Genomic DNA, 15172 nt, shown 5'->3' on the forward strand with positions numbered 1-15172 from the left:
CCAGTGTAACGTTCTTTTTAATTTGACTTAAAGGTGAAAAACATTAGAAATCAGGTGACAGCCCTCACAGTAGCTGATTCACAAGGGAATGATGTCAGGAGAGCAGGGGATGAAGAGGGACTGGGCTGGGCTAAGGCGTGGAAATTTTGCATGGCTTTGGGCATATAAATCTAGGGAGAGGCACCTGAGATACACACACTTCTTGTGTCATTTTTAAGGCAACATAAAGAGCTCCTTTCATCTGCATGGGGCTCTTTATGTAATGTGGGTGTGTGTGTTGGTTTGGGGTGATGAATAGGGAGCCCGTGTGTGCCCTTCTCCAAGCGGGCCTACTAGAACATTCCTGTCACCCCTGCCTCTCTCTTGCATTTCCTCCCTCTCTATCCACCATGAGGAAAGAAGGGAAGCAACAAAGCCCAAGTCAAACTACACTTAGCATTTGTTATTTAAATTTGTTACTGTTGAGCTTGTTTCAGCAGTACATAGACTAAAATGGGAAAGATACAGAGATTAGCATGGCCCCTGTGTAAGGATGACAGGCAAATTCACAAACCACCCCATATTTTTGTATGTTAACTAACTGGAATTAAAATAAAAACTAGGGGCGCCTGGGTGGCTCAGTAGGTTAAGTGTCTGCCTTCGGCTCAGGTTGTGTTCCTGCGATGGAGCCCCATATCGGGCTCCTTGCTCAGTGGGGAGTCTGCTTCTCCCTCTGCCTCTCCTCCTGGCTTGTGCTTTCTTTCTCATTCACTCTCTCTCTCTCTCTCTCAAATGAATGAATGAGTGAATGAATGAATAAATTTTTTTTAAAAATAAAAACTTTAAAAAATTAATATGTTGCTGGTGCTGATGACATATCCCCAAAAGGTTATGTAATCTGCTTGTGAAATGCACAACAAAGAAAGGTTATATCTTCATTGGCAGTTGTCTGTAAATTGCACACTTCTTGTTTCCCCCCGCCCCCGGCACTCAGAGTGACTGTATATCAACTTGTCCATCAACTTTGGAGTCCAGAACAAAGGGCACATCAATGAAAAGAGAGAAGAGTTTTATTCTATTAAAGAATAAAAGAAGGTCAACCCTAGTGACTTCTCTGAAGCTTTATTTCCTGAGTTAAGAGAAAAAAAAATCTTCAGCATTCGGAATTTAATGGTGCCATGCTTTGTTTTCTCCTTGCCAAATAAATTGGTTTAAGTCAAAACATATCTCTCTTGTCTGTGGGTCCTTATTGTTGGAAATGTTGAGTGTGCACTATGCTTATCCTGACTATAGGTCAAAACTAGTTAAATGTCCTTCAGCAAGAAAGAACATGTTGAGAAATCGCAAATCATTGTTCTGTTTACATTTCTATTATAAAAGTTAAATATTTGTTCTAAGTCAAGATTATTACTTTCAGTCACTTCTTTTAATGAAAGTCATTTAGTGAAGCTACTCCAAAGCTAGGGGAACATGAAAATTCTGTCTTTTTTTCATATTTTATTGTACAGAAGCCGTCAGAATTCAGTCCCTGCTCTAACCTGCAGAGACCCCTAACTTAATTCAGAACTAGATTTTTTGGTGTATTTTGTCTTTGTTGGACAATATCTAATGGATTTTTTAAAAGATTTTATTTATTTGAGAGAGAGAGCGAGCGAGCACGAGTTGCGGACAGAAGCAGAGGGAGAGGGAGAAACAGACTCCCCACCAAGCAGGGAGCCCGACGCAGGGCTCGATTCCAAGACCCTGAGATCATGACTTGAGCCGAAGGCAGACGCTCAATTCACTGAGCCACCCAGGCGCCCCATGGATTTGTTAATTGTTCTTTGGAAATCAAGAGGTAGTTATAGAAGATCAAGTGGAGGGTGGGGAAAATAATTACTCAGGTGAGGGAGTCTGCAAACTTAGTCTGAAGGCCATAACTTTTTAACTGGATCATGTTGGGCAATAGATTAATCTGAACCGCCTCTCTGATCTGCACGCTATGAATTGCAGACGATTTGAAGAAACGGTAACTGTAAAACCCTAACATGGAATGATTACTATACTAGTATACTAATTAGATCCTAAAAAGGACTCTGGAGTTAGACTGCCTGGGTTCAAATCCCAGCTCAATTGCCTAATGCACTGTGAACAGGAGTAAGTTACTTGACCTCTCTGTGCATCACCTCACCATCTATAAAATGTAGATGAAAATAGCCCCTACGCACAGAGTTGCAATGATTTAATGAGCTAGGATATAAAGAGCACATAGAAAGGACTACGTTAGAGTTAGTTATTATGCTGAGTGGTCTTAGTATTGAAATTGGTTAATGATCATTTCATTAACAAAATAATTTGTCATACATCATGCTTGAATGTGACCATAAAGGAGAAAAGAAAACCCTTTATGGACGATAACCTAAACCATGTACACCCACAGAGCTTACTGTCTACACTCAGTAATGTGACTCTAGTCCTTCATACTTTGCTGTCTTCACCTTAACTTGCTGTCTCAGCAGACTCTTGCCCAAGAAGATAATAGTTGCAAATAACTTTATTGCTCATTCCGGGAACTTCCTGAAAGACATATTACTCTCCGGCAGACTCTGAATTCCTTGCCTTAAAAATCCTCACCTCAGCCGTGGACACCAATCATAAATTATGACATCACCATCCTTACCTAATCCTAACCAGACCTCCTCACTGAAGGCCTTCTTCAAAGCCAGAGTCGAATATTTCGTAACATCCTGGCTTTACCTCCCCACCCCAAATTCTGTCAAGGTTGCTCTCTTTTACTGCAGCAAGGATAAACTCAGCTTTGTCTTATCAACAGGTCATCTTGGTGGTATCTCTGGGGAGCCAGTATTCCATGTGGATTAGTGAACTGAACTCTGGAACTGGATTAGAAAGAAGGAGTTGAAGTCACAGCTCTGCCTACTTGGACAAGTCACTACTCTTCAGATGCCTCTTCTGTAAAATGTACGTGTATAAAATATATACGGATATGTATAGTGTGTACACAAGTGCCTGCCTGGTAAGGAACACTTAATAAATGTTTCTTACATTGCCATTCCTTTTCTTTCTGATTGCCTACTGGGGAGGAGTGAACTGGGTAAATGACTTTACTGTTAGTCTGCTCAAGCCATCACTTTCGGGTAAACCCTGGTGGGCTCCTAGTCAGCCACCTTACGAATACAGCCAGTGAGGTGAAGAATACTCCATCCTGCCTGCAACACCATAGTTCTGTTTTCTTTTTTTTCTTTTCTTTTCTTTTCTTTTCTTTTCTTTCTTTTCCTTTCCTTTTCTTTTCCTTTCCTTTCCTTTCCTTTTCTTTTCTTTTTTCTTTTCTTTCTTTCAGATTTATTTATTTACTTAGCGCACTCACGCATCCATAAGCAGGAGGGGCAGAGCGAGAGCTAGAGAGAATCTCAAGCGGACTCTGCACTGAGCGCGGAGTCCAATGCAGGGCTCCATCTCACGGCCGAGATCATGACCTCAGTGAAACCAAGAGTCGGATGTGTAACCGACTGCGCCACCCGGATGCCCCACCGTGGTTTTCTGAAGGGAATGCACGCGGGACCCAGAGCAAGTATTAAACTGTTTTTAGGGGCGCCGGGGTGGCTCCAGCGGTTAAGCGTCTGCCTTCGGCTCGGGTCATGATCCCAGGGTCCTGGGACTGAGTCCGGCATCGGGCTCCCTTGCTCAGCGCGGAGCCTGCTTCTCCCTCTCCCACTCCCCCTGCTTGTGCACTCGTGCACCCACGCTCTCTCAAATAAATAAATCTTAAACCAATACACTGTTTTTATGTGCAGAGAGATAGTAACTGATCCAAAATCCTATGGCTGGGGGGCTGAGGAGGACCAGCACTCAGCTCCTTTGATCCCCAGAGCCCTGCGGGCAGGGGCGAGGCGCGCTGTAAGGGCCTCTGCCAGGGCTTCGAGGCTTCGCGCGCGCCTCCTCTCCTCCTCCTCTCTCACGTCCCATGCCAGCAGTGGCTTCCTTGACGCTCAGGTCCAAATTTACCCTTTTCACCTGCGGGTGGGAAAACGGCCCGCAGGCTGGGAACTGTCCCGTGCTAGCTGCACAGCGCTAAGCTTTGTAGAGGCGCTTGAGCGAACGCTGCGGGAGGAAAGCGTTTCCACGAGGTCTGACGGCCTTGCTCAGCAGGCTCGGTTCCGTGCCGGGCCTCGCTAGTGCCTCCTCTTCAGCACACAGGTCTCCCGGGGCACAGAACCCGGCAGCGTCTCTCGTCCAGAAGCTTCCCCTGGCCCCCACCTTGAGTGGTTTTATAGCAGGGTGCCTCTTGTGAGACACCTTCCCAGGAATCCTAGAGGATAGATTTTCCCCAGCAAGTTACCAGCGGGTTTCTGGCAACTTCTGCCGGCCTGACACCACAAGGATTTCTCTGTCATTGATCCACACCTGTCATCTCCGTCATGACCCTGACTTCTCAAAAAGATCTGGATTTTGGCCTTCAGGGAGGGGTATCTTCCTTGGGCACTCTGTGTTGAGTCTAGGGGTTTCGAATGCCTCTGAATCTCTTATTCCTATCTTCTGTAGAATTCTATTTATCTTTAAGAAAAAGTTTTTATTTAAATTCCAATTAACATAGTGTAATATCAGTTTCAGGTGTACAATATAGTGATTCGACACTTCCATAGGACACCCAGTGCTCATCACAAGCGCCCTCCTTCATCCCCATCACCTATTTCACCCACCCTCCCACCCACCTCCCCTCTGACAACCATCAGTGTGTTCTCTAGAGTCTCTTGCTCTGCTTCTTCTTTTTTTTTTTAAGATTTTATTTATTCATTTGACAGAGAGAAAGACAGCCAGCGAGAGAGGGAACACCAGCGGGGGAAGTGGGAGAGGAAGAAGCACGCTCCCAGTGGAGCGGGGAGCCCGATGCGGGGCTCGATTCCAGGACCCTGGGATCACGCCCTGAGCCGGAGGCAGACGCATAACGACTGAGCCACCCAGGCGCCCCCACTCTTTTTTAAATAATTTTTTATTATGTTATGTTAGTCATCATACAGTATATCCTTAGTTTTTGATGTAGTACTCTTGGTTTGCTTCTCTCTCTCTCTCTTTTTTCCCTTCACTCATTTGTTTTGTTTCTTAAATTCCACATTAGTGAAATCATATGGTATTTGTTGTCTTTCTCTGACTTATTTTGCTTAGCAAAATATTCTCTAGTGCCATCCACATCATTGCAAATGGCAAGATTTCATTCTTTTCTATGGCTGGGGGGAGGGGCAGAGGGAGAGGGAGAGAATCTTCAGGAGCCTCCACACCCAGCCCCATCATGGGGCTCAGTCTCATGACTCTGAGATCATGACCTGAACTGAAATCAAGAGTCAGACACTTACCTGACTGAACCACCCAGGTGCCCCTGAGCTTCTAAGGAATTTAAAATTAAATACATCTTGCCTTTACAAGAATGAATTTTCTTCCAGAGTTCTACCAGAGACAAAGGACAAATGTATATAAGAGAAATCTATTTCCCCCCCAATACATGTTTGACTTTAATTTATTGAAAAGTAACACCCTTGTTTTATTACCTTAAAAAAAACATTGGCCTTCTCTCAGCCCCCATTTACCTTACAAAGCATGCCAGAGTATCTAAGAGTACTGCTCACAATGACTGCAACCTCCTTCCTCAATGAAATGTGTATGTTTATTTATCTTTAAAATTTTAAGTTTAAAAAAACTTTAACTTCAAGGAACAACACAGGTCATTAACAAAATATATGTAGAAATAATTTATGAAATGAGATATAATTCACATTTATTTCTAAAATTGCTTCCCCTTTCTGTACTAACCTCTCAGTTGGCTAAAGTTATTTTTACATTCTTTAAACCACAAGGCAGCTGCCCTTTGACCATGTTTCTCATTCTGTTCAATACTTCTAAGTCTTTGTACTGATGCCAAAGCACCAAATGGAACAGTGAACATCTCTTTTAGAATACAGCAAGCTAGGGGCGCCTTGGTGGCTCAGTCGGGTGGGTGTCCGACTCCTGGTTTCGGCTCAGGTCATGATTTCAGCGGTCCTGGGATCGAGCTCCGCATTGGGCTCCCTTCTCAGTGGGGAGTCTGCTTGGCTCCCTCTCCCTCTGTTCCTCCCCTGATGGTGCTCTCTCTCTTTAAAATAAAGAAGTCTTAAAAAAAAGGATACAGCAAACTAATTTACTGCATAAGAAAAAATAATTATTAAACAGTTTTACTGAGCTGTACTTAACATACAATGAACTTCACATAAAGTATACAATTTGATGACTTTTGACAGATGTATACACACCACCAAAATCAAGATAAAGAATATTTTGGGGCACCTGGGTCAGTCGGTTGAGCATCTGCCTTTGGCTCAGGTCATGATCCCAGGGTTCTGGAATAGAGCCTTGCATCAGGCTCCCGGCTCGGCCGGGAGCCTGCTTCTCCCTCCTCCTGCTCTTGTGCTCTCTCTCTCCTCCCCACCAAATAAAATCTTAAAAAAATATAAAGAACAGTTCACTCCCAAAAGCTTCTTCACATCCTTTGTAAAATTTCCCTCCTGCACTATTCATCCCCTTTCCCCAGGCCACTGCTGGTGTTTTTGTTGTTGTTGTTGCTGATTAGCTTGCATATTTCAGAGTTTTATATAAGTGGAATCATGCAGTACATACTCATTTCTGTTTGGCTTTTTTAATGCGGCAGAAGGATTCTGAGATTCATCCTTATTGTTGTATGTACCACTAGCCATTCCTTTTTATTTTTTTTAAAAGATTTTATTTTTAAGTCATCTCCACACCCAACATGGGGCTTGAACTCACAAGTCCGAGATCAAGAGTTGTACACTCTACCCACTGAGCCAGTCAGGCATCCCTCCTCTTTATTGTTTAATAATATTCCACCAAATGATACATCACAATCTTTTAAGTTCATTCGTTGCTGGACATTTGGGGTATTTCTAGTGTTTGTAAAGCTGCTATGAACATTTGTATACAAGTCTTCATGTAGATATAGGCTTTTATTTTTCTTTCATTGGGCAAGTAACTGGAAGAGGAATAACTGAATCATATGGCTGGCATATGTCTAACTATTTGATAAACTGTTAACTTTTCTTAAGGGATTGCACGATTTTACATATGCAGGAAGAATTCCAGTTGCTCCATATCCTCACCAAAACTTGGTATGCTAAGCCATTTGAATTTTAGACATTGTAATAGGTGTGCAGTAGTAGCTTCTTATGATTTTAATTTGCATTTCCTTGAACTAATCATGTCGAACATCTGTTAGTATGCTTGACATCCATTCTTCTTTGGTGAAGTATTGATTCAATTTTTTTGCCCATTTTAAAATTGGGTTGTTTTCATATTATTGAGATTTGAGAGGGTTTTTTAAAATAAAGATTTTATTCATTTATGAGAGAGAGAGAGAGCAAGCTGGGGGGAGGAGCAGAGGGAGAGGGAGAAGCAGGCTCCTCGCTGAGCAGGGAGCCCGATGTGGGACTCGATCCCAGGACCCCGGGATCATGACCTGAGCTGAAGGCAGATGCTTAACCAACTGAGCCTCTCAGGTGTCCCAAGATTTGAGAGTTCTTTACATATACTGGATACTAGTTATTTATCAGATATGTAATTTACATATATTGTCTCCCAATCTGCAGTTTTTTTATTCTCTTAACAGTGTTTTTCAAAGAACAGTTCTTAATTTAATTGAAGTTCAATTTATCATCTTTAATGTATCACAGTTTGTGTCATATCTAAGAAATCAATGCCTAATGTCGCAGATATTTTATTTCATATTTTTCTAGAAGTTTTATAGTATAGGTTTTGCATTTGTGCCTCTGATCCATTTTTAGCTAATTTTTAGCACATGGTGTGAGGTATGATGTTTGCTTTCTTGCATAAGGATATCCAACCGTTCCAGCACAATTTGTTGAATAAACTAATCTTTCTGTGCTGTATTACCATGGCTCCTTTTTTTTTATTTTTAAAGATTTTATTTATTTACTTGACAGAGAGAGAGATAGCCAGCAAGAGAGGGAACACAAGCAGGGGGAGTGGGAGAGGAAGAAGCAGGCTCCCAGCAGAGGAGCCTGATGTGGGGCTCGATCCCAGGACCCTGGGATCATGCCCTGAGCCAAAGGCAGACGCTTAACAACTGAGCCACCCAGGCGCCCCTGTATTGCCATGGCTATGTCAAAAATCAACTGACCATCTAGGTAGGTATGGGGATCTATTTATGGATTCCCTATCCTCATCAGTTGATACATTTATGAATCTTTATACTAATACCAACTGCAACTTTACAAGTCCTGAATTCAAGAGATATAGGTCCTCCAACTTTTCTCCTCTTTTTGCAAGTTACTTTCAGTATTCTAGATTATTTGCATTTTATTTTTTTTATTTACTTGTGAAAGAGAGAGAGAGAGAGAGAGCGCGCGAGCACATAAGTGGGGTGAGGAGGAGAGAGAGAGGCAGACTTCCCACTGAGCAAGGAGCCTGATGCAGGGCATGATCCCAGGACCCCGGAATCATGACCTGAGCCCAGGGCAGATGCTCAACAGACTGAGCCCCCCCAGGTGCCCCTTTACTGATTACTTTTTAATGTTAAACCAGCCTTGTATTCCTGGGTGAACCGAACATGATCATGATGTATTATCCTTTTTATATATTACTGGATTCAGTCTCCTGGGGCAATCATAGGGCTTACCTAGTATGTTTCCTGTTTTTCTGGGATTATTGTCCTTCATTGCCTAATGTCCAATGTTTTGAAAACTATTGTTTCATAACTTTGTTCCTGTAAATCCAGACCCTGTTACTCCATCTTGGCTAGAAACAGAAATCCAAATGATGCATTAGTTAAACCCTAGAGGAATCATGGCAAAAACTGTTTCTTTTAGGCTGCAAGCCAAACAAGGTGTATGTTTCCATACTAAGTCACAGCAAAGACTCAGGAACAGAGTAAGCGGAAATAAAAATCCAAGGTTCAGGAGGGATTTTCAGATTTGAGGAAGTTAGACTTCGATGGTATTGCTAGCACCTCCATTTGAAAAATAAACATCTAAGGAAGGTAGAAATAGCTCTTCTTCTGTTGAATATTATTTATATTTCTATTTTAAGAGAAGATATGGTTGATGTGTACATATACATACACAGGAGAACAGGAATGGGGAAGCACAGTGAAATCAAATTAAGAGAAAAAACTTTCTATTGGTGTACTTTAAACTGAAATCCTTTAAACTGAACCTAGGCCCTCCAAGAAAAAAAATCAGTCAAGGGTGGTATTGTATAGGTTAAAAGGCATTCGAATATTCATAGAATTGCTCACCACAGATGCTCAACTTTTAAGATAAGTATACTTGCTATTGGTTGTTCCATAAACTCAGGAAGACTTCAGCTTCGAGAATATATTCCAATTACTTCAATCTTTTTGACTGCAAGGCAAAATTACACCTCCTCAGCAAAAGTAGTGGTTCCAGAAACATCTGGTGTTTGTAAACAGAAGCCTGCAGGGAAAGACCACGTCTCCCTGATTTGTTAGCAGTTCGATACTGCATTGACAGACGAACTGGAGTGATCTAAAACCCAGAACTTAGTTATGTTGGCTAATTTAGCTACAGAGGCACTCTCCTAGAGTGTTCATTTTCTTTTCCTAGGGATTTTAGTTTAATTTCACTTTTCAATGATGTATTTATTAATTCATGTAATCGTGCTTTTAGAAAGGTCTTGAGATACGGTCTCAGGATTCGCGTGAAGGCTCAGGCCCAGCAGGAAGAAGACATGGCTACAACAGCTTCCTCTAGACACGTTCCTTTTATCTCTGCAGTAACTCGCTTTTCACAATGTGAACCGAGCTCCCTCTGAGAGGGATGTATAAACCCTTTTTGCTTCAGTCATACTTGACTGTTTTGTTAGGCAAAGATCCAAGAGTAGGATACCATCATAATTTTTTAAATCTTAAATTTAATCTCCTTTGTATAGAACGAAATCTCAGCCACTGGAGCACATTAATTAATACAGCACTTTATACACATGACAGTCTGCGATCTCCTGGCTCCCATTTTCCTTCAATGAACTTTCCATTTTTCCAAAATGTAATATTTATGAAGTAGCTAAATTTCTCTGCTCACAAGACCATTAGTAGAATGACAACACAGTTTAAAAAGGTCTTAACAAGATTGCATACTTCGAGCTCTGGTTTCAGACTGACCTAAATTTAAATCTTGGCTTACTACGTAACAGCTGTATAAGTACTTCAGTTTCCTCATTTGTTTAGTTTATTTTTTTTACCCCTAAAGATTTATTTACCCATTTGAGGAGGGGGAGAGGGAGAGGGAGACAGAGACTCTCAAGCAGACTCCCCACTGAGCACAGAGCCTGACTTGGGACTCCACCCCATGACCCCGAGATCATGACCTAAGCCGAAATCAAGAGTTAGCCGCTCAACGGACTGAGCCACCCAGGCGCCCCCTCATTCTTTTAGCTTAAATGCATTTTATTTGTAGACAACCTACCTGACATGATTTTTACTTTTTTATTTTTTATTATGTTATGTTAGTCACCATGTTTTTTTACTTTTTTTAAAAACAATGCCTCCACTCCAGATAAATCAAGATGAAAATTAATCAAGAGCTCAAGATGACATCAGTCCCATTCGTCTAAGTCCTGGTGTCGTGTGGATGGAGAGCAGCAGCCGGTTATGACAAAGGTGATACGAAGTAAGAGGCCAGTTCGTTAACATTTTTCCATTTGCACACCATCCTTAAAGGAAATCCTATATGGGGTCACACCACCCTCAGAATAGTCCAGCAGAGCAGCCATGCCATCTCGGTTCACGTTACCCTCAATAAAGAACGGGGAGTTTTTGCCAATAACGTGGATGTGCTTGATGTGTTCTGTAGCCCCTGTCGTTAAAAGGTTGTGCTCTTTCTGGCCTCTGTTCTTCAAGTTTGCTTTGCTCGAGTTCGTGTAATCTTTGACGTACTTCTCGTAGGCTGCTTTGGTGCAGCCGCTTTCTGCCAGTGACGGTTCGGGACAGTATCAACACCAGTGATGACTGTGCTTTCTGTGCCTTCACCCTCGGGGCCTTCTGTGGACGCATTTCCGCCAATGAGCGAGTCATCAGTGGGACCGTCTGTCCTCCTGACCATCCTCCCCTCCACCTCCAGGCACAGCCCCTGTGTCATCTCCCGGATCTTGCAGATGGCGGACGGCAGCTCATCCCAGCGGATGAAGTCCCGGGAGATGACCATGATGGTGGCTAGAGGAAAAGGACGGGGGGCTAGCTTAGCAGGAGCTGGGAGCTCTGCGCGAATGTGGGGCGGCCAGAGCAGTGCTGGGACGAGGGTGGAGAGGGTGAAGAAAAAGCTCAGTTTCCTCATTTTTAAAAATGGGATATGACTAGTATCTAACTCATGAGGCCATGGAAATGAAGAAATGAAAGGAAATATAGGAAGGGCTTCGTAGTGTGTCCAAAACATGGCAAGTGCATAAGGAATTAATATTTTTGCGTCAGATTAAAACCAAAATAGTGGGAACGTTTTCAAGGGAATGTGGAGCTTTTAGAAAGACAAAAAAAAAAATCTGCTTTTCCTGAGAAAATAACAATGGAAGTAGGCTATTGGAGTTTGGTGACCGTGACCTCTGAGGACGACCCTGCTCAGTTTCTTTGCTTCTGAGTCTTAGCTTGGCCACTGCTCCTCACGCATACCCGAGCATAAATGGAATAAACTGACTTGCATGTGCCATCACTTGCTTCCCCAGTTGTGCCTGTGTGGATCCAGAAAGATCCACGTCATTAAGTAAGATATAAAGGGCACCCTCGAGTGTGCAGAGCACAGAGCTGCACATGGAACCAGTTTGCATTCATGTGGCCATCACTTCTTCCACACTGACCACATCAGGAACCCAAGCACTCCATGGTGAAGACTAGGATGTGAATGACGTATCTTGAGTACACAGTGCCTGCAGCCGTACTCAGTCAGCTTTTACGTGCCCCAAACGTACCTCTACGTGAGCATGGACGGAAAGATCCATGGTGCAGACTGTGATGTGAATGGCACTGAATGAGTCTGGAGTGCAATCAATGGCATACAGAATAGGTCTAATTTATTGTGGCCATTACATACCCCCACGGTAAGAAGTGAGGAGTCCACGAATACCCACGGACTAGGTCAGACAGTGAATGGCACTCCTTTAGTTGTGCAGTTCACTGAACTGCACGTGGAATAAGTCTATTTTCATGTGGGCATTACTTATTACCACTTTAAGAATAGAGGAAACACCATGCACTAGACCACATAGTCAGTGAAATCCATTCATTTGTGCACTGCATGCATATGTGCGTTGAATGTATCTACTTTCATTTGGTAATCTCTTACCCCTATATGAACCACAGGAGGAGATCAGAAATACACACTGTATATAATAGTATACAGATGGCATCCTGAGAGTTGTGCAGTGTACCCAAAGTTCAAGGAAGATTGCATTTTTATGATGCCCTTGGTTACCTCCACGCTGACTGTATTAGAAGTCCAGAAATATCCATGGCGCCAGCGTGTTGTCTGAGTGGCAATGTGTGAACATGCAGAAAAAATGTGTGTTCATGTTTTCTGCCCATTTTTAATTGGATTATTTGGTTTTTGGATGTTGGGTTTTTTTTTTAAGATTTTATCTATTTATTTGAGAGAGAGAGAGAGACAGCCAGCGAGAGAGGGAACACAAGCAGGGGGAGTGGGAGAGGAAGAAGTAGGCTCCTAGCGGGGAAGCCTGATGTGGGGCTCGATCCCAGAATGCCGGGATTACACCCTGAGCCGAAGGCAGATTCTTAACGACTGCGCCACCCAGGCACCCCTGGATGTTGGGTTTTTATATATTTTGGATACTAACCCTTTATTAGACATATCATTTGCAAATATGTTCTCCCATTCTGTAGGTTGCCTTTTAGTTTTGTTGATTGTTTCCTTCACTGTGCAGAAGCTTTTTATTTTCATGTGGTCCCAATAGTTCATTTTGGCTCTCGTTTCCCTTGAGTCAAGAGGCATATGTAGAAAAATGTCGCTGTGGCTGAGGTCAGACACATTACTGCCTATGCTCTCTTCTAGGACTTTTATGCTTTCACATCTCACAGTTAGGTCTCTAACCTACTCTGAGTTGATTTTTGTGCGCGGTGTTGGAAAGTGTTCAGTTTCCTTTTTGCATGTTGCTGTCCAGTTTTCCCAACACCATCTGTTGAAGAGACACTCTTTCCCCACCGGATATTCTTTCCTATATTGTCAAAGATTAATTGGCCATATAATTGTGGGTTTATTTCTGGGTTTTCTAGTCTGTTCTACGGATCTATGTGTCTATTTTTGCGACAGTACCATACTGTTTTGATGACTACAGCTTTGTAATAGAGCTTGAAGTCTGGAATTTTGATGCTCCCAGCTTTGATTTTCTTTTTCAAAATTGCTTTGGCTGTTTGGGATCTTTTGTGGTGTCACATAAATTTTAGGTTTTCTTGTTCTAGTTCTGTGAAAAATACTGTTGGAATTTTGATAGGGATTGCATTAAATGTGTAGATTGCTTTGGGTAGCATAGACATTTCAACAATATTTGTTCTACCAACCGATGAGCATGGAATGTCTATGGATGTGTACGTGTGGTTTTTAAATTCAAATTCAATTAGCCAGCTTATAGTACGTCATTAGTTTCAGATGTAGTGTTCAATAATTTATCAGTTGTGTATAATACCCAGTGTGCATCATGAGCACTGGGTGTGTGTGTTTTAAATACAAGAATATCTCTGGAAGAATTCACATGAAACTGGTAATTTCTGTTACCTTCAGAGAAAGGATTTGGGTACCTAGGGAACTTCCACCCCTTTGTACCATGTGTGTCTTTTATTTATTTCCCCCAAAAAACTTAATTTTCAAAATTGTTGCCAGTTTGTTTAAAATACTCCTCTTCGAGAGGTAGCCTTGACCTTATTCCAATGGCAAGAATGGCCTGAAGAGCAAGAGTGACAATTACACTTAAGATTAAGCAAGCTGAAACCCAGATATCTTCCACAAAAGAGATTCCTCTTAAAAGACATTATAGAAATCCAAAACATGTACAGGCAAGAAAAATATGTAGATAGACCCAAGAGGGATGCCAAAGAGTGATATATTCCAGGGAATACGAGATTTAGTGTGATGAAGGCATAAGTTTTGGGGGGGGGTGCGTAGCAAGGACGACTTAATAGGAACAATGAAGACATTTATGTGGCAGAAACAAGTAGGGCAAACAGAAGGATGCTTGGAGATGGTTTGTGTTAGGGAAGGTTGGAGTCTCGATAGACAGAGGTACTCAAAACCCTGTAATAAAAAGAGTTTGGGGATGCAACAAAGACAGTGAGGTAAAACTCCAAATATATTTTTTAAAGATTTACTTATTTATTTTAGAGAGAGAGAGAGAGAGAGAGAGAACAGGGGGAGGGGCACAGGGAGAGGGAGAGAAACAGACTCCCCACTGAGCATGGAGCCCAACGTGGGGCTCGATTCCACAACCCTGATATCACGATCTGAGCCGAAATCAAGAGGCAGATGCTGAACCGACTGAGCCACCCAGGGGCCCCTGCAAAACTCCAAATATTGACAATTATGTATGTGGAATACATCACATAAGACAAGAATTTTTGTTTTGTTTTTAAAGTAGTTGTTTGCAACAAAGGGAAGTCATAGGAACAGTCCTGAAACATAGGCTCCAATTCAGGTCAAGGACAAGCGATGCTTCCCTAGCTAGTGAAATTCGGACAAGAAGATCCAGGTCGAGGTGAAGAAGGCATGCATCTTGGTACACAATTTTGAGAAGACCTCCAAAGCCCCTTAAAATCCTGATGGTGGGCATCTGGGCATGAGCACCTAGTATACGAATTCCCCATTCTATTAAATCCAATAACAAGACAAAATACCACAGTTATGAATGGAATTTTGCAAACATATGTTTCAAATTTTGATTGCGGCACTTAAAAGTAGAGTAACTGCTCTTTACAAGCTGCAAAGTCTGTTCTTTTTAGCTGCTTAATAAGTTTTTTTTACCGAATAGTTGACAAATAACTTGTTTTCAATGTCAAAAATAGTTGTCTTACATTTTTTAAGTACTTTATAATTTTTAAGAGGATTTTCTTTTTCTTTTGAGAGAGAGAGGGTGTGCATGTGTGCAGAGGGGTGGGCAGAGAGAGAGAGGAAGAGAGAGAATCTTAAGC

The 15172-nt window shown here is 42.2% G+C and overlaps 1 long non-coding RNA gene, 1 other non-coding gene and 1 pseudogene across 2 annotated transcripts in view; 2 read left to right on the forward strand and 1 right to left on the reverse strand.

Moving 5' to 3' along the window:
• Positions 1-15172, forward strand: part of LOC123780105 (uncharacterized) — a 59066-nt gene that overhangs the window by 30681 nt on the left and 13213 nt on the right. The window contains exons 2-3 of the long non-coding RNA XR_006776328.2: positions 2792-2937; positions 10548-10661. This is a non-coding gene — a long non-coding RNA (uncharacterized LOC123780105). The remainder of the gene's footprint in view (positions 1-2791; positions 2938-10547; positions 10662-15172) is intronic.
• On the forward strand, positions 464-567 carry LOC123780107 (U6 spliceosomal RNA). Its single transcript, XR_006776329.1, has one exon. It is a non-coding gene; the product is annotated as a U6 spliceosomal RNA (small nuclear RNA).
• Positions 10655-11195, reverse strand: LOC123780104 (translationally-controlled tumor protein-like; annotated as a pseudogene).

Source organism: Ursus americanus, chromosome X (genome assembly GCF_024610735.1).
Source record: "Ursus americanus isolate L20-20 chromosome X, mUrsAme1.1.p, whole genome shotgun sequence".
Classification (NCBI taxonomy): Eukaryota; Metazoa; Chordata; class Mammalia; order Carnivora; family Ursidae; genus Ursus; species Ursus americanus.